General features: G+C 35.5%; 1 protein-coding gene across 1 annotated transcript in view; it reads left to right on the top strand.

Moving 5' to 3' along the window:
* The window catches only part of LOC135848744 (uncharacterized), a 182,261-nt gene that overhangs the window by 104,491 nt on the left and 51,584 nt on the right, over positions 1–26,186 (top strand). The gene's annotated exons all lie outside the window — the stretch shown is intronic.

Here is a 26,186-nt window from a genome sequence, read left to right as displayed (position 1 = left end):
CTTAAAGGTGACATTTGAAAACCAATAAAACACGGTTATTTCCATTCTATATTTACAATGCAAATTGCCAATGGCGAGATAAACAATTCGAACGGTTATTTTGTCTCAACTTCGCAGCAGACGTTTTCAAAATACAAAAAAAAAAAAAAAAAAAAAAAAAAAAACGCAGCTTGAAAAAGGAAAACCGACCATCGGCGTCGTCTCAGCATCATAAGACGACGGGTCATTAATTTTACTCGTAGAAACACAGTCGAATTTCCTAGAAAACGAAAAAGTTTTCGTAAACAAGTTTTCACATAGTGCTTATAATACACTTACTTTGAGTCCATCAAAACAAAACAAAAAGTGAAAAAAAAAATGTCTCCCATGGTATTGGTATTGGTATCGGTATTTTTACTTTAACAAAGCTAATAATGCGCGTTACGGTTAAAATATTCATTTTCTAATAAATGATCTCATTTAAAAACACTACCTAAGTAGTAAGTATAGATTTTCCCAAGAAACAATAAAATTCAAAAATAGTGTCTCACAAGCCAAGGTAAGCAACGACCAAGGGGCAGTATAGAGTCAGACGAGGTGTAAACTTTTCAAAGAATTACTCATGTCTCGAGTAAATCACCCGAGTCTATAGGTCGGAGACGTTTCCCTCTGCGACTACCATTTATACATTGTTTCTATTCTGGGTGTATAATTTTTAAAATAGGTATTCAAATAACTGGTTTAAAATTAAAACGAATGGTTAATTTTTAAAAATAATTCTACCTGCATTCGTGCGCGAGCTTATTCCCACGAATTCGACTTTTAATGGTACATAGTAATTTTAGAATAGACTGCACCTTATATCCATTACCCACAGCTAAGTAGCTATACCTACCTAATTGTTTTCTATCTGAATTGTTCGCTAGATATCACAGAATAAATAAAATGTAAATTTTAAACGTGACAACGCCAACGGTAGCGTTATCGGAAAAAATTGACGTTAAAATTAGATGACCCGACCTATGAGATTTTTAAGTGTATGGTCGAAAAAGCGAAATTTCAATGGGGTTAAAATTACCCCTGATTTATAAATAGGTAGGTGGAACAATACAAATCAAGGCGGATGAGTTAATTTATCCGCTAAGTTGGTTATTGTGCAGGTACATACATACGAGTAGTTATTTTTGGTAAAGAACATACCTACCTTGACAATGGCATGATTTCGACGAATGTTTCTTTTGTTCGAGATTGCATCTTTGACCGTGGACAATTTTCACATCAAATTATCAATCGTTAACATTTTTGTACATAGTATCGCTTTTTTGGTAAAATCTGGTCGATTGTTAGTCCACACTGATTACTTGCCTTAGACCTTCTAAGTAATCATTATAAACGGGATCGAAAAAAAAATCATAGTGTTCGATTTCGCTGAAATTTAATTGAGGTACATTACATTACCTATGTTGGAGATTTTGGTTGAAATGACCCAAAATAAAATTCAGCTCCCCCAAGTAGGGTAGGGTCATTTTGGAAAAAAACGCTTTTTTTTCAAATTTAAAAGCGCCAGTTCCCATATATCCCGAAAACTGGTACCAGTCAAAAAAAACTGTTTGGAAATTGTTTGCAAAAAAATCTGCATTTTTAACAGAAATTAAAATTTTTAGCAACTTTGTTGAAAGAACAAAAATTTATAGCCAATTTTTAAATAAATTGGAATTTTTGACACTTTTTGCCAAAATGCAAGGACTGATGATTTTAGCGAAAATCCGCAATTTTTAGGAATCTTTGGCAAAGAAGTAGTAATTTACCAAAAATTACAGATAATACCCAAAAATGCCCAACTAGGTATATTGGTATGGCTATAGGTGGATAAGTATGGCGAATTTGCCCCCGAGAGTTTAACCCCCCGTTTTTGATAAACCCCCCTGTTCTGAAATTACAATAGAAACTTTGTTCTCAGCCCCATGTGAATCGATTTCTTAAATTTTTTGGTATGATTTAAACATCCATCAGAGGTTTCCCCACAAAAATTGTCACCCCCCTCCCCCCATATTTTCCCTCCAAAATCACGTTTTTTAGCTTTGTTTGCCCGTTTTAGCCATGATCATGATTCTGCACAAAAATGGGAATAGCATTTTTAAATGTGTTTTCGACCCCCAAAAAACATATATTTTTTTTCGAAAAAAAAATTGTGGTGGGCCGTGGTCAAAAATTGAAAAAACTTACAGAGGGGGTAAAAATGGATTCTGGTGTAAATTATTGTTTTTGGTAAACGAGGTGTCGTTTCCACATGACTCGAACCCCCCGAACACGAATATGAAGTCAACTTTTATGCTACCCTCTACCACACCTCTCCAGTGCCTCTGTCCCCCCTCAATTTTTACTGTATTAAAAAATGAACCATTTTCATAATATTAGTGTCGTTTCCACATGAATCGAACCCCCCGAACACGAATATGCCGTCCAATTTTATGCTACCCTCATCCACACCCCTCCGGTGCCTCTACCCCCCTCAATTTTTACTGTATTAAAAAATGAGCTATTTGCTATTTTTATAATATTGGTGTCGTTTTCATATGAATCAGACACCCCTAACACGAATATGAAGTCCAATTTACGTCTACCCTCATCTATCACCTTCCAGGCTACAGCCAGCTCCTCAATTTTTACTATTTAAAACGCGTAAAACTATGTTCATAATGTTGGTGTCATTTGATACGAATGGAAACCTCGATACTTGAATGTTAAAGTTTGAACCTTACGATGGTCATTTTTTCACTTCTTTTCAGTAATTTTTGCACGGCGTAAAATTGGACGTCATATTCGTGTTCGGAGGGTTCGATTCATATGGAAACGACACTAATATTATGAAAATAGCTCATTTTTTAATACAGTAAAAATTGAGGGTGGTAGAGGCACCGGAGGGATGTGAATGAGGGTAGCATAAAAGTTGACTTCATATTCGTGTTCGGGGTGTTCGATTCATATCAGAACGACACCAATATTATTATATGTATAGCTCAACTTTTGATATAATAGTAAAAATTGAGGTGGGGCAGAGGCACTGGAGGGGTGTGAATGAGGATAGCATAAAATTGGACGTCATATTCGTGGTCGGGGGGTTCGATTCATGTGGAAACGACACCTCGTTTACCAAAAACAATAATTTACACCAGAATCCATTTTTACCCCCTCTGTAAGTTTTTTCAATTTTTGACCACGGCCCACCACAAATTTTTTTTCGAAAAAATATATGTTTTTTAGGAGTCAAAAAAACACTTGAAAATGCTATTCGCATGTTTGTGCCGAATCATGGTCATCGCTAAAGCAGGCAAACAAAGCTAAAAAAACGCCATTTTGAGGGGAAAATATGGTGGAGAGGGTTGAAATTTTTTGTGGGGATACCTCTGATGGATGTTTACTAAAAAAATCGGTTCACATGGGGCTGAGAAACAAATTTCTATTGTAATTTCAGAAAAGGGGGGTTTCTCAAAAACGAGGGGGTTTGGCGGTCTGCAACTTTCGTGACGGAAGGTGCTCAAGGGTACCCACCTTCCATGCAAATATCAACCTTGAAGCTCTCGGGGGCAAACTCGCCAGATTCTTAAAAATCTCCCAGAATCGCACCTTTTGACTGGTATCATCCGTTTTCGAAAAAAAAGGGGGGGCTGGTGCTTTTAAATTCAAAAAACAGCGTTTTCTCCTCAATATGACCCTAGTCGGAGGAGGGCACCGTTCCACCACAGGGGCACGTCGCGTGGGGTGCTGAAAATTTTTTGGGTCATTCCAACTAAAGTACCTATCTAACGTTACACGTTGCTTCAATTTTAGCAAAATCGAAGAATAATATGAATTTTTTCCAATCCACTCTACTCATCATCTTCTTTCAGCAAACAGATTGTCAAAAAAATATAAAAGATAATTCAGACCTCTTTTAAAAGATTATAGTGACCTTTTAAGGCTGATAAAAACGTATGGTTTTCGAAATATTATACGTAAATCCATCGTTAACACGCAGCTCGTAAGCTGTATTTGTTACAAAAGTGGTATCTATACTCAAGTTAGGTACGTGTATAAATGGCAAAAGCTTTGGCAATTTGTTCGAACATACAGACAGATACCTCTTCTGGCTCTTCTGGCTCTTCTGGCTCTTCTACGTAAAATAAACAACTCGCGAACTTTTCAATTGCATCGAATCGATGTTACTGCATCTGAACGTCGTACAATGTACGTTTACGTTGTTTACAGTCTCGTTCTCGAGAACGAAGGTATGTACTTCATCATTCGATGTCATATTTGTCGACTATTACAACGTAATTATCCACTCGACAGATAGAGAATCGTAAAAAAAAGTGAAGTGTTAGGGGAGCGTTGTCGTATTTTAACGATATTACCATCATTGATGTTGCGAATTGCATTTTGTATATTCGAAATTGGTTAACGTGCTCGTAGTAGTACGTCGAAGACGAGTCCTTTGCTCCTTTCTACCACCTCTCTGCCTCTTTCTCTCTCTCTCTTTCGTCTGTATGTATTTACACGCTTTCTGCTTTTCATCAACGACCATTTTTCCAGCCATGCAGCCATCCCAAACACGGGGGCACTTTATCGTATCACTATGCATACAGTGGAGATGATGCTGCGACGAGGTCGAGGGAGACGTCTAGACACGCTATAAAATCTCTCAAAGAGGTTCTCCCTCGGCCTCGTCCTCTCTAGCAACGTGCGGTGGCATGGCAGTCTTTCCCAGTTTCCCTTCACGAATCGCGCCATCCCATCGCCGCCGTCTTCGCAATAACAATCGTACTACCTACTACAAAGATCCCTCATCCCGTAGAAGAAAATACCTACCCTACAGAAGGAGTGAAGCAGAATGAAAAATAGCAGCGTGTTCGACGAGACACGTGGAATAACGCGATTTCGTCGAACTCGACGCGAAAACGATTTCCCAACGTGAGGTATATCATACGACAATGATGGGGAAAAGTACATACTAGGGGAGGGTCTCTTTTACCAACAGTAACCTAAGACGTACCATTGTCTGGGTTTCCTCAGTCCTCACCCTATCTATAGTTTCTACTTTGAATACGTTTACGTTTGCACAGATGTGGATTGAGAAGTAAAACAGTAAAACTGCTCGCAAGTCGAAATACACGAATACCAATTGATTTTCAATCTTCGATTTCACGAATAAGATCTCTGAAAAGTACCCTGTGAACACGTGTACTGTACTCGTACGTGGTCATCGGTTCGAAAAATACACTCTTCCCGTCCTCAAACATTATCCCTTCTCATCATCATGGAAGGATGTTATTGCAAAACTTCTCGAGTTTGTGTTTGATTGATTTTGAAGTTGGATTCTAAAATTTTTTTGCTTCAGAAGTGAAGCGGATCTGTTCATTTTTGGCATCACTCATTCGGTGTTTTTTTTGCATAATTTTTAATGTTTTTTTTTTAAAAATTTCCTGACATGACGCTACTCATGATTAGGTATTATAAGTAATTATATGTTCATAACTTTTATGTAATTTTAATACATTTTTAAGTAATTTTATCAATTTAATCATTAATGTCATTTTAAAATGGCTTTAATTCAACAAATTCCAAAAAATCCCTTTTCTGTTGGAAATCGCTACAAATTGTAATTTTTTTTTTCAAAAAATTCTCAAAGCCACTTTTTTTCAAAAATTACAAAAAGTTAGATAGGTATTGCATGTTTTCAAAAAATTTAAAATTTTTATATTTTATTCAATTTTTCCAAAATACGAGTACCTAATTTACCAACAATTACCAGGAATTTCCACAAATTTTCAATCATTAGTAATTTAACATTCACGTTAGCATAATTTCAAAATAAAAAAATCAGCACTTTGGCAAGACTTTTCACAGGACATCTTACAAACACTTTACGATTTCTTCATTGGTGGTGGAGAAGAGGGGGGGGGGGGTCAATGTTTGTTTTCATTCTACGTATTATTTTTTCTGAGGGAGGAAATGTCAAAAATACATTTAATAGCATTTCAATTTTTCACAGATTGAGGCATTCTGCAAACACTTCACAACTTTTTTTCGAGAAGGGTGAGAGGGATTAAAATTTTACACACAAATTTTTCACTCATTTATAGTGTTATGGGGTGTTCCAATTTTTTTCCCGGAGAGGGGAGGGGAAGGGGTGAAGGTAGATAAAGGAACGAAAGTAAAGGAATGCGTTTCCGCCCGAGAGCAGCGAAGCTGATATATTTTTTGAATTTTTTTTCTCAAGTAATTAGATAAAAAAGCCAACGAATCAAACAGGTGGTATGTCAACTTGATTTTGATTGAAAATTCGATCAAATTGTTTTTGTGTGTGATTAGTGAACCTTCAATGTGAAAGTTGAAGTTTTCAGGATGAATATCAAATTTGAAAAAATTCGCAATGAAGACCTTTCCTTACCTACTTTTGTAATGGGGGGAGGGGGGAGGACGAGATGCCATAAGAAGCTCGAGTTTGAACAAAACTTTAAAAATGATACGTTGCATCGATATGGTTGGTGATTTGAAGAGACCGAGTTCTAATATCTTAACCCTTAAAGGCCTAGACCAAACTGGAAGTGATTCAAAAAAATGCTTTCACTTTTTTGAATGGGACTTACATGAATATCACTTTAATATGTTGTAAGCCCCCCTGTCCCCCAAAACTATTTCGTAAATGAGGGGTCAACTTTTTCATTTTTTTGTAAATTATAAAAATGCAAAATACTCAATTGGCCCAAATTTGAGGTAATCTTATATACCTAATCTCATTCCACACACCTGATTATTGAAAGCAAATCCTTGATGAGTCTCATCCCATTTTTAGTGGGGCATAAATAGGAAAAAGTTGAGGTAAAATACGCCCCAGTATGCTCCATTTTTAATTTTATGAATTTGTTAATATGCTTTCATAAAATATAATCACAAAGGTTATACGCAGGGGGGGGGGGTACAGGGCGATTTTGTAATTTTTTTTATTAACTGGTTTCGTAAAAGTGGCTAAAATATGAGACACAAGTACATCAATTACAGCATAAATGAGAACACACTTTACTTGAAGTAAAAAGTACGAAAATTATAAAGTGTGCCCTATTGACAAAATTATGCTGAAAAGCATGCATAACAGTGCGTGATTTTGGACTGGTGTAAAAACGTGCATTGTCGCGTTAAAAATGTACATTTTCGCATGCTAAACAGAAGCAATCTAGCAACCAAGTATTTTCTAAAATGCATCAGTGAGTAAAAATTTTTCTAAGTCCAAAAATTGATAACATTTATGCAAATAACCTCTAATCTACTAAGTACTAAGCTGCGAGGTGGCCGAGTGAGTTAAGCAGGCGCACATCGCAGGAACCTGGGATTGAACCCCGCACATGCCGGAAATTTTTTATTTTTTTTTCAATTTTTAAAAAAAAATTATTTATTAGAATGTCTTAAAATTCACAATTAATCGGTAGATAGTATTACCTGTGAGTTTGAGCAATTTTTCTGTCGTAATTTCCGCACTTTTTGTACATACATTTGGTTTACTTTTAAGCATGCTATTCACTGGCTGAATAGCATGCGATTTTTTGAAGAAGTCCAAATTCACGCATGCGTGTGATATGCAAAAAAGCATGCATTTCAGCATGTTGTACGCACAATTTTGTCAATAGGGTGTATACAAGCATGCCTCAGCTTTTTCAGGACTTTTCACTTTCAGTTGCACAAATATCTAAAGCTCATCAGAATAAATTTCACACATCATTCGTAATTTGGGTGAAGTGAAATTTTTGTACGATGATGCAGGTTACTCGATTGGAATCATGATGAGTTACGAAAAATAATAACTACATATACAAGAATGCCTGAGCTTTTTCAGAACTTTCAGCTGTCAGCTTCTCATACCTCTAAAGCACAAATGAATAAATTTCACACTTCATTTGCAATCAATTTGGATAGCGTGTAATTGTGGTATAATGATGCCATTTACTTGATGAAGACATTGGGCCAGTCGAAAGGGAATCATGATTAGTTACGAAAAATAATAACTATATACAAGAATGCCTGAGTTTTTTCAGAACTTCAAGCTGTCAGCTACTCATACCTCTAAAGCACATCTGTATAAATTTTACATATCATTCATAACTAATTTGGATAGTAAAATCTCTGTATGATGATGCAGCTTCCTCCACTACAAGATTGGGCACAACATAAAGGAATCATGATTAGTTACGATAATTATAAACTATAAATACAAGAATGCCTGAGCTTTTTCAGAACTTTTAGCTGCCAGCTACTCTCACCTCTAAAGCACATCTGTATAAATTTTACATATCATTCGTAACTAATTTGGATAGTGAAATTTCTGTACGAGAATGTTGTGCCCAATCTTGTAGAAGAAAAAGCTGCATTCTCATACAGAACTATTAGAATATCAATTTATTTTTTGAGTGTCCATCGCCTCACCCCCTCCCCCCCTCAGTGCCTCTTCAACCCAACAAATTATTTTATTTTCCGTCTAACAACTTTTTGAAAATTACTCGAATTCCTGTCAGAGTCAAAATAAGATAGACTACATGTATGGATGTATGGACTGTTGAATGGTGAAAATTCAACACGTAAGTAGTTTAACGAGATTATACGAGAGCGAAGATTTGTTGATTTCGAAGCAAATCAACAGCGCTCAAGCCAGCAAAAACCCACCGATTCGAGTAATTTCGCGAATCGCTGCTTAATTAAACCAGGTCTACTATTGCGAATTGCGTATACGAAGGTGGTACGTTACGTAGTAGGTATTATCCATTCTGCGGATTAATTTAATGCCAACACAACGTACGTTTATGGCGCTATTGTTGGAAGTCACTGCGCTTATATTTTTGTTGATCGTTTATTGTTTCGTTTTTTCTGTGTTTTTTTTTTATTGTTTGGCGACCGACTACAGCGAGAATGAGATTAAAAGACTCGATTCGTGGTGCGATAAAATCCTCAGCAATGTAGTCTGAGGCGAAGGCGCAATATACGAATACGTGCGAGGGGGCGAAGGAAGTTGGGAAAAGGGCGTAAGGGAGAGGGGGGCCAGAATTTAGCATGGGGTCTATGTACTATTTTGAATGGAATAGTACGCACGTCGCCGCCGGCCACCGTCGTCATTTTGCGGTACCATTCGTCGTCGTTGGCCCGTCAAAACGTCTGTCTGGTGCTGGTCTTATATTATAGGGTGGCGTACAAAAATCAGTCCCAGTCGTATACGAAGTTTGCAAAGAGGGTGCCCAGTCCACCTTTCATCCCCTTGCGATCTGCGAGTCGAGACCGATTAATACGTACAGTACGTCGAACCCTATAGCACGAGGAAGAGGAGATTTCCACCCCAGCCAGACTATAAGAATTGCGATGCGTAATTCCACTCCACACTTCTGCTCGCCTTTTGCAGAATATTTCACATGTGCTCGAGTCGAGCTCCGTCTGCGTGGCTGTTGCAGACCTTCTACCCTTCCTCTTAGTCCTTCAAGGCACATGGCACGCGTGTCATCTAAGTCGATCGAGATACGTATGGAGAATTTCTGTGAAAATCGTCTGGTTATTTGCTGAATTCGCCATTTCCATGGGTAATTAATTAGCAGCTATAGCAGCTACCATAACGAGCATCGAATAGATCTATGCAGATTGTACATACGTACATATGTATGATTTTTGCTAAATGAGTGATTCGTATCGCACATAGAAAAGCAGATGAAGCAGACGAAAGGGCAACACATTTCAATTCAACCATTCGAATATCTCACGCTGATCAGATGATGACGTAATAATGGCTATCGTTCCAATTCTATCACATCTGGGAACCGGTTGAACGCGTTGACTAGTGCAAAAATACGCTTAATAAGAGCATCAAAATATGACGCTCTCAGTTCACCCTCGCTTGCCAATTACCCACCATTCATATACCCACGATTACTATTCGTAATATTCGTAAACGAGTATAAATGATTTTTTTCCACCTATTTATACAACTTTGAAGTGAAAGTGAACCACATTTAACTATAAGATATGATAATATACGAAGACGACACCACCTTCATCGTCACTTCTACAAGCATATTACATACGTATACTTTTGGAATATTCGTAAAATTCGTCTTATGTGTGGTACTTACTACTTACACTCACACACTCGCACACTTTTTTAGACGGTTTGGCCTCTATTTTATACACGTGTACTAAACCGGTTACGATTCTTTGAAATTGTCAAGCCGAAAAATTAAGCCGGTTGGTGGTTTTACCTTGGCGAGCTATTGGTTTTCGAATGCTTTATTTTTTCATCTTTCTTTCTCTCTTCGTTCGGTTCGTTTTTAAGGGTCAAGGTAGCGGCGCGAAACTACCACGGTCACCGTTGCTTACGAGAGAGATATCAAGATCAACGTAGGTATCCGACCTTCTTTCTCACTCATTCCCTTGTCGTTTTTCATTAATAATTCTTCCTCACAATGCGAGATCTCGTTTTCTTCGTTGTAAAAAGGCGAATCGAAATTAAATTCGCAAAATATGATAAATTAACCCCCTCCCCCCCGGCCATTTCTCTCATTCATTTGACAATGTTCTGTTTGTTGAAAGAAGAAGATGAGTAGAATGGATTGGAAAATATTCATAGTCTTCGATTTTGCTGGAATTGAAGTAACGTTATTAGATACATTCAGTTGGAATGATCCAAAAAATTTCAGCACCCCACGTGCCCCTGTGGTGGAACACGGTGCCCGCCTCCGAGCAGGGTCATTTTGAGGAGAAAACGCTGTTTTTTGAATTTAAAAGCACCAGTCCCCATTTGCGATTCTGGGAGAATTTCAAGAATAGAGTTGACTTATTCAGTAAATTACCAATAGTTGGGCATTTTTGGGTATTATCTATTAATTTTTGGTAAATTACTCATATTTTGGTAATTTTTGGTAAATTACTAGGTAGTAATCTTTGGTAAGTTTTTAGTGACTTTTATTGAATCTGGTACTGGAAATTTTTAGTAAATTGTAAATTAGCAATTATGTCGGACTTGAGATTTCATTAAAAAAAATTATCAAACATTAAAATTGATCATTTTTTTGGAAATTCGAACGGTCACTTTATTGGCTTATATGAAAAATTACTCCTAACATGCCAAAAACTGTACATGAAAGAAGCCTTCCAGAAATTTGATGAAGTTATTGATCCCCTTGATACGAGTAGGGGAGAGGGAGGATGTTTTGGACAGTTGCTGGTTTGAGGCGTTGGTTTGCTTTTTTTTGACGGGGTTTTCGCTATTATGTGGCAATGTTGTACCACCACTGATATTTGACAACATTTACCGGAAACCAACTCGTGTGATAAAAATATTTCAGCTTTTGTTTTGAAGTGCTGTTTTTGGAAAAAATTTTCGTCTCACATTTTGAGCTCCTGAAAAATAACCACGAGGAATGTCGTCAAGAGCCCAAGTGAAATGAAATCTCTGATTCCTTCTCGTGAATAATCACTAATCACATTTTCATGAAAAGCTGATAACTTTTTCCCCACACCCAGTTGAAGTAGAAATGGCGTAGGTAGTGGGGATGTTTTGGACAATGCGATAAATTCGTGTCAATTTGTTATGTTTGGGTGTAAGAATGCCTCAGTTTTATCCGACAAATCCAGAAAAGACTTTTAATGAGTCTGGAATGATAAAATGCTAATCAAGAACGTTTGAAGTTGCCTCCTGAAAATATGTCAATTTGAGCAGGCCAGCACTGGCTGAAAAATGTGGCATAAAAAAGTCGACTCTTAATATTGCATCACTAATGTTAAAAACAATCTGAGTCAACTGAAATTGTGGACAGATACTGACAATTGATTCCTAATGGATTGAAATTTGAGTTTTCCAAAAATAAGCATTCAAAAAAACACCATTTCTCAGCATGTTCAAAACATCCACCTATCATGTCCAAAACATCCCACTACTGTCCAACACATCCACCCAAAGTGGTGTTTTTTCAAAGTCCAATGGTTTATTCAATTTGCAACTTAAAAATTTTTTAGAGTAGGTCAAAATGTGCACATTGAGATCCTCTTTCAAATGAGACCAACCCCACCTTTCTAGGCGTTTCATATCGCTCACAATTTCAAATCAAAGAAAAGTGTCCAAAACATCCTCCCTCTTCCCAACAATTTTTGTTAAACTATTAGACGGATTTCCAGAATGCCTGGAAGAAAATTTAAAAGAAGAATCTTTGGTTGCTCAGCAACATACTATTTATTCTTACATGCAATCGATAAAAATTTCAATGTTGAAAAATTGGTAGATAATTGACAAAGAAATGACTTTTTCATTTTCATCAGCAAGTCGCTGATGAGTAGAAATTCTTAAACTGAAAACTGATGCTAAAAGCCCTGAAGAATTGAGTAAAAAGTGAATGCTTGAAAAAATTTGTGTAATAGTGAAAAGACAAAAAGACAGAAAGACAGAAAGACTGGATGAAAGAATGAATTAATAAGAACATAAAATAAAATAAAATTTCAGTATTGAAATGAAATAAAATTTTGGTATTCACTTCAGTTCAGTAAGTATTTAGTTCAGCATTCAGTTCAGTAGGTATTCTGTCCAGTTCAGCATTCATTTCAAGTTTCAATGAAAGATGTTTGAGGGTCCCCTGTGAAGGGACGGGTCGAGAATATTCCTATGGCCCTATTGACAAAAATTATGCGCTAGCATGCTAAAATGCATGCTTTTATGCATAGCACAAGCAATGCGTGAACTTGGACTTCTTTCAAAAAAAGCATGCAATTCAGCCTTCGAATAGCATGAGTAAAAGTAAGTAATGTTAAAGAATATAAAATGAAAAAACAATTTGAAAAATGTTGCCCTAGCTAGGTGGGAATCAAACCTGGGACACATGGTTTCTACTTTTCTGCTTCACCTAAACCACTCAGCCACTTCGTTGCTTGCAAAGAGTGGAGTTATTTCCACATAAATGTTTGCACTTTTTGGACTTTGGAGAACAATTTAAAAATTTAATAAGTTCACAAAGCACAAACATTTATGCAGAAATAACTCCACTCATGGCAAGCAGCGAAGTGGCCAAGTGGGTTAGGCAACGAGGAAAAATAGAAACTGAGTGTCTCGGGTTCGATCCCCACCTAGGGCAAAACTTTTCAATTTTTCTGTTATTTTACATTCTGTAACATTACTTTTACGCATGCTATTCGCAGGCTGAATCACATCTTTTTTCTTGAAAAAAAGTCCAAAATTCACATATATGCATCTACACGCCTGTTTTTATGCATAATTTTGTCAATAGGGGGTACACCCGGGGCTGCCGTAAGAGGTGACTAAAAGAGGACCAGGCAAGCACCGGATGCCTAGATAGCAGCCATATCACCGTGATATATCTGGTATGTCTGGTAACCAAGTCAGATGAAAATCAACCTTACTCAAAATACGCAAACAACAGGAAACAGATGGAACAATGGGATCCCAGGCAATGGACCCCTGGTTAAAATAAAAACGCACGCAAATGAAAGAAAATACAAATTTGGAAACTGGAATGTAAGAGGATATGCAGCAAAGGAAGCAGAAATAAACGAAATCCTAAGAAGCAGAAATATAGACTTTATCGTGTTGAAAGGATGGAGGAAACAAGATTACCGAAACAGGCCAACAGACCTACCGCCTATAAGAAAACAACGATGATGTTTGAGGGTTCAAATAAAAATTTTAAAAAGTTATTGAAAAATGCAGTTCTTCCATTGTGTCTATGCTTGAATGCAAAATTGTCAACACAATTTTTATTCTTTTAACAGAACACCTCCCTTTTTAAAAATTTTGATACCATCGATTGAGTTCAGAACGTTAAATCGTGATTTTTCCCACCGAAAAACCAAAAAAAAATTTCCCACCAGGTTTAAATAAGGGCCACCCTATTGAGCACATAGTCATGCTTGGAAAAAAAGGGCACAACTGTAGATCTATGTATGTATTAACAATATTTGGAGTTGAAGCTCATGATGTTTGAAAAAATTTGGCACCCACCCCCCACCTGATCGCATGTGTAATTCATTTTTCAAGAATCTGGGAAATTTGAGAAATTGTTCTTGAAAACCGGGAAAAGTCAGGGAAAATCATTTCCAGAAATGAGTACCTAGGTAGTATTTGAAAAAGAAAATGGAAGATTGATTTATTACTAATTTTATACTTTTTGAATTGTTCTATTTCTAATAGCCTGATAATTTATTTTTCTATGTATTTTGTAAGCTCGTTGACTTTATGTTTGGTTAATACTTAATATTATGTATTTGCAAAAAAAAAAAAATGCAACATAATGTACAAAAAATGAACAAAATTAAAAAATCGATGGGTGGGGGGGGGGGTTAAAAATACTTTGAAAGGTAGTGATTTTTTTTTTCGAAAAGTAGTGAAATCAAAATCAAACAATTTTTTCTGTACTAATTTATCAATTTTTTTGATATTTCTGATGATTTTTGTGTCAATTTTATGACATTTTTGGGTTTATTTCGTGTACATAAATTTGCAATATTTTACAAAATCGTATCATTTTGAAATCATTTTTGTACCTACTTTTTGAGTGTTCTTTTGACATTTTACCCGACAGCTTCTACTAGCTGTTTGAAATAATTTATATTGTGTGTTTGATAACTTTTCTCTCTATTTTGAGTTTTTTTAATTTTTTTTACCTAATTTTGAGTGGTTCTCTTAAAATTTCAGTCAGGTTTTGATTTCATTTTGAATAATTTTTTTCTGCTACGTTTATATTTTTACTTTTGAGCCATTTTTTTGCCAAGTTCAAGCGATTTTGACGATTTTTCTAAAAACCTACGCAATTTCATGTGCCCAATCGGGATCAATTTGGGAGCCAAACGAGCTGGAAAGAGAATACTGGAGGTTCGAAACAAATTGCCTCTCGATTTGCCCCTGGTTCTCTACATCTTCGATGCTGGATATAGCCTTACAATGGAGTTTTTGTCAAGCTGAGTGATGTTTTTGCGATGTACGCTTCAACTCTTCTCATCGTCAGTAAAGTTTCTCGAAGACCCCAATCGGTACCTCTGGTAAATGACACCAATGCCAAGGCTCACCATAAACAATATAATACTAGATAACCCGTTTTTCGCGCATACTGCGCTCCTCTTCTAGATGTGAATTGTTCATTTTGAAAATTTTGAAAGTATCTTTTTTCGCCTATAATTCCCAAAAAGTCTTGCTTTTTGCTAGCATTGTTATTGTTGATTTTTGCCGGAAATTGTGAAAGTTTATGGCTGTTTTAATAATTGACAGGAAAAAAGTTTTTTCAAAGCAAAAATTCCAATAATTGTTACTTTTTCATCAAAAATAACTGAAAGCGTAAATTGTTCTCTAAAATATCCTGAAAAGCATCACTCTGTCATCGCTTTATCGTTCATTAAAATAATGTCCTACTTTTCTACAAAAATTGAAAAAAAGTATCAGCTTTCTTATAACAATTGCAATTGCCTGAAAAGTCATGGTTTCATTTAAAGTTGGCAAAAATAAGTTTTAGGCAAAATTGCGAATTAGGATACCTACTTATCACTTTTTTTTTAGTAGAAGTTGCTGAAAAATTCCAAAAATACTTGTTTTTTTTCCTACAGTTGAAATGAAACTAACACATCGGATTGGATCTAATACCACATAACTGAAAATTTCAAAGTTTCACTTAACTTTGACCTGGAACTTTTTTAAGCTTTCTTCAAAACTGCGAATGTGTCAAAATGTATTTTATGGTAAGCTTTTTCTAAGCAGACTATGAGTACTCTAAATATTGGTTCGGTACTGGAGAATACTTCAATAAAATACTTACTTGACACAATTTTAGAAATATTCCAAGATTTCAGAGTCAAAAATGCAATTAGGAATTTCCTTAAAACGTGATTCTAATTTTGTCAAGGACTCACAAAAAAAATTCAACCCCTCAGTTGAAAAATCTAAACTCCTACATATAACAGTAGAGATTTTCCCAAATAGTCCGAAACTTGCATAAGTTGATGAAAAAGTGAGATGCTAGATATAACCACTCCAGAACTCAAAAAAATGAAACCATGGTTCCAGGATTAATTTTGATTCCCAATGTGATAAAAATAGCACTTTTTCATGTGTACATCAACACCGTTGTTTTCCTGTTTTGAGCTATTTAAAAACTTTTTAAAGCTCCCTTCAGAAACTTTTCAACTTTTGATAAAAACCATCACAACTAAAGTTTAAAAGCTATTTTCAAATTAAAATATTATTGAGTAGTAGAGAATACTGATTGTATGAAGCTTTTTCATGTTTTTTAAGCTTTAGGATTTCATTTAAGCTTTCTTCAAAACTGCGAATGTGTCAAAATGTATTTTATGGCAAGCCTTTTCTAAGTAGACTATGAGTACTCTAAATTGGTTTGGTACTGGAGAATACTAATTTTTTATGTCATATCTGAAGCTTTCTAAAAAATTTTCAGCTTTAAGCTTTCTTCAAAATTTCACGAATATGGTCAAAAAGTATTTTTTGCCAAGCTCGATATAGGTAGACTATACATCCTTTAAAATATTCATTGGGCACTGGAGTATTCTAATTTTTACATCATATCTGAAGCTTTTTGAACTTTTTTCAGCTTTAAGCTTCCTTCAGAATTTTGCGAATATGGTCAAAAAGTATTTTTTGGGGAGCTCTTTTTAGGGAGACTATTATACATACTTAAAATATTCATTGGACACTGGAGAATTTTAATTGTTCTTATGAAGTATGACGCTTTTTGAACTTTATAAAGCTTTAAGCTCCTCCATGACTCACCCCACAACCTCACCAAAAAAATAACTCCAGATTCGAACTCTACGACCTCGAAAACATATCAATCGACATATCACACAATAATATAAGAAACATTTGACATTTGAGCTTTTTTGAGCTTTAAGCTTTTTTCAAAACTTTACGAATATGGTCAAAAAGTATTTTTGGCAAGCACATTCTAGGTAGGCCATACATACATTAAAATAGTTATTGGGTACTGAAAAATTCTAATTGTTTATGTCATGTATAACGTTTTTTGAACTTTTTCGAGCTTTGAACTTTTTCCAAAATTCTACAAATATGGTCAAAAAACATTTTTTGGCAAGCTCTTTCTAGGTACAGTATACGTACTGGCGCGTATACATCGACACAGTCATTTATACTGCCTTGAACTTTTTGAGCTTTTTGAAGCTTTTCAAAGCTTTAATCAGAACTTTCCAAAGTTTTGATACCACAACCCCACCAAAAAACTGACTCCAGATTCGAACTCTACGACCTCGAAAACATATCAATCGACATATTACACAATATAATATAAGGAAAATATTACATTTGAGCTTTTTGGAGCTTTAAGCTTTTTTCAAAACTTTACGAATATGGCCACAAAGTAGTTTTTGGCAAGCACTTTCTGGGTAGACCTCTTACGTAATTTAAAATGTTTATGGGGTATTGAAGAATTCTAATTGTTTTCGTCATGTACAAAGCTTTTTAAACTTTTTCGAGCTTTAAGCTTTTTATAAAACTTAACAAATATGGTCAAAAAGTATTTTTTGGCAAGCTCTTTCTAGGTGGACCATACGTACTTTCGCGTATACATCGTCACGCTTGTTTATACTGTATCAATTTTTGAGCTTTTTGAATCTTTTGAAAGCTTTTTTCAAAACTTTTTGAACTTTTGACCAAAACCTGCACATCTACGGGTCAAAAGCTTTTTTTTTGAGACATCGTCTAACAAAATCGGTTTGGCAGTTCTTCCAAACGAACGATCACAAAAAAAAATGTACGTATACTGTGAATACGTGACATATGCTACATATAGGCTAAAATCAATTATTGAGCTTTTTTGAGCTTTATGGCACAACTTTTTTGTAAACTTTTTTTTTGACATTGGACTTCTTTCGATGCTCTTTCAAGGTATAATATACATATTTCTCTATATATGTCGAATGCACTACGTATAGGCTAAAATCAATTATTGAGCTTTTTTGAGCTTTATGGCACAACTTTTTTGTAAACTTTTTTTTTGACATTGGACTTCTTTCGATGCTCTTTCAAGGTATAATATACATATTTCTCTATATATGTCGAATGCACTACGTATAGGCTAAAATCAATTATTGAGCTTTTTTGAGCTTTAAGGCACAACTTTTTTGTGAACTTTTTTCTTCAACATTTGACTTTTTTAGATGCTCTTTCAAGGTATAATATACGTACTACTGTGTATACGTCGAATGCGCTACGTATGGACAAAAATCAATTATTGAGCTTTTTTGAGCTTTACGGCGCAACTTTTTGAACTTTTGATTAAAACCTGCATATCTACGGGTTAAAAGCTTTTTTTTGAGACTTCGTCGATCAAAATCGGTTCAGCCGTTCCTGAGATCTTGCTGTCACACGAATCCGGTCATAATCTTAATATATAGAAGATATAGAATCAATTGTTGAGCTTTTCTGAGCTTATGACAAAAAATTTTTGTAAGCTTTTTCTTTGACATTCAACTTTTTTTTATGCTCTTTCAAGGATAATATATGTACTACTGTGTATACATCGAATGCGCTACGTATAGGCAAAAATCAATTATTGAGCTTTTTTGAGCTTTATGGCGCAACTTTTTTATGAACTTTTTTCTTCGACATTTGACTTCTTTTGATGCTCTTTCAAGGTATAATATACGTATTTCTCTGTATACCTCAAGTTGGCTACGTATAGACAAAAATCAATTATTGAGCTTTTTTGAGCTTTAAGGCACAACTTTTTTGTGAACTTTTTTCTTCAACATTTGACTTTTTTAGATGCTCTTTCAAGGTATAATATACGTACTACTGTGTATACGTCGAATGCGCTACGTATGGACAAAAATCAATTATTGAGCTTTTTTGAGCTTTACGGCGCAACTTTTTGAACTTTTGATTAAAACCTGCATATCTACGGGTTAAAAGCTTTTTTTTGAGACTTCGTCGATCAAAATCGGTTCAGCCGTTCCTGAGATCTTGCTGTCACACGAATCCGGTCATAATCTTAATATATAGAAGATATAGAATCAATTGTTGAGCTTTTCTGAGCTTATGACAAAAAATTTTTGTAAGCTTTTTCTTTGACATTCAACTTTTTTTTATGCTCTTTCAAGGATAATATATGTACTACTGTGTATACATCGAATGCGCTACGTATAGGCAAAAATCAATTATTGAGCTTTTTTGAGCTTTATGGCGCAACTTTTTTATGAACTTTTTTCTTCGACATTTGACTTCTTTTGATGCTCTTTCAAGGTATAATATACGTACTTCTCTGTATACCTCAAGTTGGCTACGTATAGACAAAAATCAATTATTGAGCTTTTTTGAGCTTTAAGGCACAACTTTTTTGTGAACTTTTTTCTTCAACATTTGACTTTTTTAGATGCTCTTTCAAGGTATAATATACGTACTACTGTGTATACGTCGAATGCGCTACGTATGGACAAAAATCAATTATTGAGCTTTTTTGAGCTTTACGGCGCAACTTTTTGAACTTTTGATTAAAACCTGCACATCTACGGGTCAAAAGCTTTTTTTTGAGACTTCGTCGATCAAAATCGGTTCAGCCGTTCCTGAGATCTCGCTGTCACAAGAATCCGGTCATAATTTTAATATATAGATTTTTTTCGAACCGATAACCATAAATTCCATCATCGTTTATTGCCCTTACGAAGGCGCCTTGCAAATGAACTAGTCAATTACCATCAACGTATATTAAATGAAACATCAACGACGAATAAATACTGAATACGCAATTGTAAGTTGTGCTCGCGTCTTTGAAAAAAATTAACAATAATGTTACACGCTGAAGATGGAAATCGACGAAGAGAAAACACATCGAATTTCATCAACCATAATTATTGAAAAATTTCATCAACAGCGTTGATCAATGAACTCGACTCGAGCCTGGTGAAAATAGAAGAATAGGGGAAGGGGAGGGTCTAACGACGCGCAAAAAAGAACCTTGAACAAATACACGTAAATTTTCGCGCAAATTAAGGTTACACGGTTACACAGTCGTCGTTAAACTAAACAGAAACACTATTAACAGGCAACCGGATTATGCATTCAAATGGTTTCCTATTCTTATAGGTATACCTTTAACTCGAAGGAGGTGTTTTTTTTTCGCAGAACAAATCAAAATTTATATAGTGTGAAAAAATAAAAGAATATGATTTACTATACCGCCAGTATCGCCGTCGTCGCCTGATCAATTTGCAATCCCAGTTTAGGGTCATAACCGTGAACTATCCCAATATTTTAATCGTCGTCGCTAGTAGGTACTTATGTACGTAGTAAACGTTCTACGCGCTACCAAAAAATACAATTACGCGTTATGAATCGCCATTTGCCTTGTCATCTCACAGTGACGCAATAAGGTTCCAAAATGAACTCATTTTTCGGATGCTGTTGCGACAAAGGAGGCAGACAATGCGACGCAGATCGCGATGGCGATGGGATTACGTTAATGCACGTAATCGCAAGTGTTTCTTGCGTGGATTTAATCCGCTGCTTTCTTTTTTCGTGGTGGTGTTTGTTGTTGTTGTTGGTTTTTTTTTTGGCAAATTTGCCTCTCAAACAGGAAGATTTGTTCGCCATCCGGTGGACTTGTTTGGTTAAACGCGTGGTACGAGTATATAGGAGATGAATCTATGCGTGTGTCTGTGTCTGTAACTGTAGTTCTGTACTACTACATTTGTACGAGAGACACGTGAGAAGTCGATTTGTTTGCAATTTCTTTCTTTGTGCAGCTCGAAACAGACGAAATATGTATTTCGCAGACTAATTTATTACACGGCTTTTTGCGCCGTGGCCAAAAGTCTAATAGACTAGTTTGCCAATTAGTGTAATCTGCGATCGAGCGAGGATGCTGGTTCGCTCTGACGACAGAGACAGGGAGAAAGTTGGAGAGCAGATTACCGAATCAGACAGTACGGAGGTACGAGTAAATTATGGCTTTGTTTTGGCCTTCCTTTCTGCGCGATATTGCGTGAAAATTTTCCATTGATTTCAAAGATGTTGAAGAAACCAAAAAAGGAATCCATGTAAGGGATACCTACTCACCTGCTAGGTTCAATTTTGTGGAGAATTTTTTGAAAAGTCAAAAATTGTCGTTTTTGTTTTGAAAATGTTTTTTCAACGAAAGTGTCACATACCTACTTACATATTTGGAAATGAGTAATTTTGCTAATTTTTAAATTTACGCATATCTATGTTAATTTATTTTGGAGAAATTTTCCAAAAATGAACTGTAAGTTTAATAGTTTTTAGGAAGAAATAACTCTTGCTTCTCAGTTTTTACTATTTATTAGTGCAAAGCTTTTCAAACACCAAGTGTTCATCATCAGGCTTAAATCACTATTGAACAAAATAACCAAGTCTACAAGCTTATATACTAGTGTACAAGGGTGTGGTAGTTTAACAGTACAAGGGTGTGGCAGTACAAGGGTGTGGTCATGTGGAAGAGGGTGTGGTTGTAGGTGAGGATGTGGTAGGAGTCATGTCTTCAAGTTTGGTTTTAATAACAGAAAGTAGGATATTTTCTAAGGGTTTTAAGTCATTATTTAGTAAATTTGTTTTGTTTTTCTTCATGGCTATTGCTTCCCTAATGTTTAATTGAGATGGTTTATCTATTTTTTGTATGAGGTTCAGGTTTTCAAAGGAAGTAGTGTGGTTGGTGGCAATGAGATGATCTGAGAGAGCAGACTTATTTTCATATTTGTATTTAGCATAATAAAGATGTTCCTTGAACCTCTTTTTGATGTTTCTTTTGGTTTGACCTATATAAATTCCTTGGCAATCTTTACATTTGATTTTGTAGATGCCACTACAGTCTTCAGGTTTGTCTTTGTCTTTAGTGTTACCAAGAAGGTTTTTAATTTTGTTATCATTGGTGAAAATGGGTTGTATGTTGTGTTTTCTGAAGACTGTTTTCATTTTATTTGTGAGAGGGGGATAGTAACTGATCCTAACTCTTTTGACATCATCTTTTTCAGCAATAAAAGTTGTGGCATCTCTGATTAGTTTTTTGTTTTCATGTTTTCTTATAAGTTTTTGGATAGATGTTTTTGTGTAGCCAAGGTTGGAAGCAATAGACATGATGTTTTTTATTTCTTTATTTTGGTTATTTTTATTTAGGGGGAGATTTAAACACCTGTGTATCATGCTGTTGAAAGCAGCAAATTTTTGGTTCCAAGGCTGGAAAGAGTCTGAAGGAATGTAGTTATTGGTGTGGGTGGGTTTTCTATAGATATCAAATTCAAGATGGTCAGAATGTCTAATGATTAACATGTCCAGAAAAGGGAGTTTGTTTTGTTGTTCAAGCTCATAAGTGAATTTGATGGTAGGATAGAGACTATTTAAAGCATTGAGGAATTCCTCAATGTTGAAGTCTTCAGGAATGATACACAGGATGTCATCAACATATCTAAACCATGCTTTGGGAAAGTTTTTATTGTTCTTTTTGAATTTTGTCTCAAGGTGGCTCATGAAAAAATTTGCCAAAAAGGGAGATAAGGGGTTGCCCATAGCTGTGCCTCCTGTTTGTTTGTAGTAAGTTCCATTTATTTGGAAAATGTTTTGGGAAGTGCATAATTTTATAGTATTCATATAATGGGTTATTTCTTTTTTGTTGATATTTTGTTCTTTTAGCCAGTTTTCTATCATTTCTAAAGTCTCAGGAATAGGCACACTGGGGAAAAGATTTTGTACATCAAAAGATATGAGCCTGTCTGTGTCATTAATAGTAATCCCTTGCAGTTTTTCTGCAAGTTCATAATTATTTTTAACTTGAAGAGTTTCAGGAAAAGGAAGGTTTTGGAGGTTACAAAGGAGTTTTTTGGCAATGTTATAGGAAGGAGAGTTGATATTGGCCACAATTGGTCTCATAGGATAGTTAGGTTTATGGATCTTGGGAAGACAGTACATTTTAGGAACTTTAGGATTGGAAGGAAAAGGAGTGTTATTAAGGAAGGGAGTAGTTTTCACCAAACTTTTCACTTCTTTCACCATTTTATCCACAGGATCACTTTTTAACTTCTCATAAGGTCCTTCATTAAGAAGGGTTTCACACTTTTCCAAGTATTCATCTTTCTTCATTATCACTACGGTGTTTCCCTTGTCTGCTTTCATATAGTAGACACCTTTCTGTCTCAAGCTTTTGATGGTGTTGTTGTGGGGATGAAATGGAATTCTTGTTGGTTTATGGGTTTTGATGATGTCTACCACTTCTTTCTTTATGCTGATTTTTGTTTCTGAGGTCTCTCTCCACAATGAAGCATCCACATCAGAAATAATATCTTCAATAGGAGGCCTCATGGGTGGTAAAGAGAATTTTAGACCCTTGTTTAGAAGATCCAATTCTTCTTTGGAGAACACCACATCAGTTAGGTTTTTCATATACACAGTAGTCTCATTAACACCATTACTGTCACTGCCACTGACACTAACAACATTGCTAACACCACTATGGTTACTTTTTTCTTTTAACAGATTTTTCAACTTTTTGTTTTGTGAATTTCTTTTCTTTCTCTTTTTCTCCTCAATTGATCTGAACATCTTTCTTTCCATTTCATCCCACTGCAGTTTTGGTATGGTCTGGCTTAGTTTTTTGTGAAGTGCATATAGTTCCACTTCTATGCTGGATCTTTTTGCATACAGGCTGTGAAGCTCAGAGCTTAACCAATAGGTTTTGGCTTTCTCTAGAGCCCTTTTTGTGGAAGGAGTTTTCACTTTACTGTTAAACACCACACACTTAGGGAAAACATTGTGTACCCTACACTGTTTAAGAAAACTAATATCAAGAGGTATCAACTTCACCTTAGTTTTAAGACTTTGGTATCTGTTGAATAATGAATTAGGTTCATTAGGCTCGAATGCCATAATGTCAAAGGTAAAAAGAACCTTTTAGCGAGAAGTTTGTTAGATTAGGAAGAAATAACTCTTGCTTCTCAGTTTTTACTATTTATTAGTGCAAAGCTTTTCAAACACCAAGTGTTCATCATCAGGCTTAAATCACTATTGAACAAAATAACCAAGTCTACAAGCTTATATACTAGTGTACAAGGGTGTGGTAGTTTAACAGTACAAGGGTGTGGCAGTACAAGGGTGTGGTCATGTGGAAGAGGGTGTGGTTGTAGGTGAGGATGTGGTAGGAGTCATGTCTTCAAGTTTGGTTTTAATAACAGAAAGTAGGATATTTTCTAAGGGTTTTAAGTCATTATTTAGTAAATTTGTTTTGTTTTTCTTCATGGCTATTGCTTCCCTAATGTTTAATTGAGATGGTTTATCTATTTTTTGTATGAGGTTCAGGTTTTCAAAGGAAGTAGTGTGGTTGGTGGCAATGAGATTTTGCACTAATAAATAGTAAAAACTGAGAAGCAAGAGTTATTTCTTCCTAATCTAACAAACTTCTCGCTAAAAGGTTCTTTTTACCTTTGACATTATGGCATTCGAGCCTAATGAACCTAATTCATTATTCAACAGATACCAAAGTCTTAAAACTAAGGTGAAGTTGATACCTCTTGATATTAGTTTTCTTAAACAGTGTAGGGTACACAATGTTTTCCCTAAGTGTGTGGTGTTTAACAGTAAAGTGAAAACTCCTTCCACAAAAAGGGCTCTAGAGAAAGCCAAAACCTATTGGTTAAGCTCTGAGCTTCACAGCCTGTATGCAAAAAGATCCAGCATAGAAGTGGAACTATATGCACTTCACAAAAAACTAAGCCAGACCATACCAAAACTGCAGTGGGATGAAATGGAAAGAAAGATGTTCAGATCAATTGAGGAGAAAAAGAGAAAGAAAAGAAATTCACAAAACAAAAAGTTGAAAAATCTGTTAAAAGAAAAAAGTAACCATAGTGGTGTTAGCAATGTTGTTAGTGTCAGTGGCAGTGACAGTAATGGTGTTAATGAGACTACTGTGTATATGAAAAACCTAACTGATGTGGTGTTCTCCAAAGAAGAATTGGATCTTCTAAACAAGGGTCTAAAATTCTCTTTACCACCCATGAGGCCTCCTATTGAAGATATTATTTCTGATGTGGATGCTTCATTGTGGAGAGAGACCTCAGAAACAAAAATCAGCATAAAGAAAGAAGTGGTAGACATCATCAAAACCCATAAACCAACAAGAATTCCATTTCATCCCCACAACAACACCATCAAAAGCTTGAGACAGAAAGGTGTCTACTATATGAAAGCAGACAAGGGAAACACCGTAGTGATAATGAAGAAAGATGAATACTTGGAAAAGTGTGAAACCCTTCTTAATGAAGGACCTTATGAGAAGTTAAAAAGTGATCCTGTGGATAAAATGGTGAAAGAAGTGAAAAGTTTGGTGAAAACTACTCCCTTCCTTAATAACACTCCTTTTCCTTCCAATCCTAAAGTTCCTAAAATGTACTGTCTTCCCAAGATCCATAAACCTAACTATCCTATGAGACCAATTGTGGCCAATATCAACTCTCCTTCCTATAACATTGCCAAAAAACTCCTTTGTAACCTCCAAAACCTTCCTTTTCCTGAAACTCTTCAAGTTAAAAATAATTATGAACTTGCAGAAAAACTGCAAGGGATTACTATTAATGACACAGACAGGCTCATATCTTTTGATGTACAAAATCTTTTCCCCAGTGTGCCTATTCCTGAGACTTTAGAAATGATAGAAAACTGGCTAAAAGAACAAAATATCAACAAAAAAGAAATAACCCATTATATGAATACTATAAAATTATGCACTTCCTAAAACATTTTCCAAATAAATGGAACTTACTACAAACAAACAGGAGGCACAGCTATGGGCAACCCCTTATCTCCCTTTTTGGCAAATTTTTTCATGAGCCACCTTGAGACAAAATTCAAAAAGAACAATAAAAACTTTCCCAAAGCATGGTTTAGATATGTTGATGACATCCTGTGTATCATTCCTGAAGACTTCAACATTGAGGAATTCCTCAATGCTTTAAATAGTCTCTATCCTACCATCAAATTCACTTATGAGCTTGAACAACAAAACAAACTCCCTTTTCTGGACATGTTAATCATTAGACATTCTGACCATCTTGAATTTGATATCTATAGAAAACCCACCCACACCAATAACTACATTCCTTCAGACTCTTTCCAGCCTTGGAACCAAAAATTTGCTGCTTTCAACAGCATGATACACAGGTGTTTAAATCTCCCC

This window comes from Planococcus citri, chromosome 5 (genome assembly GCF_950023065.1).
Source record: "Planococcus citri chromosome 5, ihPlaCitr1.1, whole genome shotgun sequence".
Taxonomy (NCBI): domain Eukaryota; kingdom Metazoa; phylum Arthropoda; class Insecta; order Hemiptera; family Pseudococcidae; genus Planococcus; species Planococcus citri.
The sequence above is the reverse complement of the archived record's forward strand: the minus strand, read 5'-3'. Positions and strand labels throughout refer to the sequence as shown.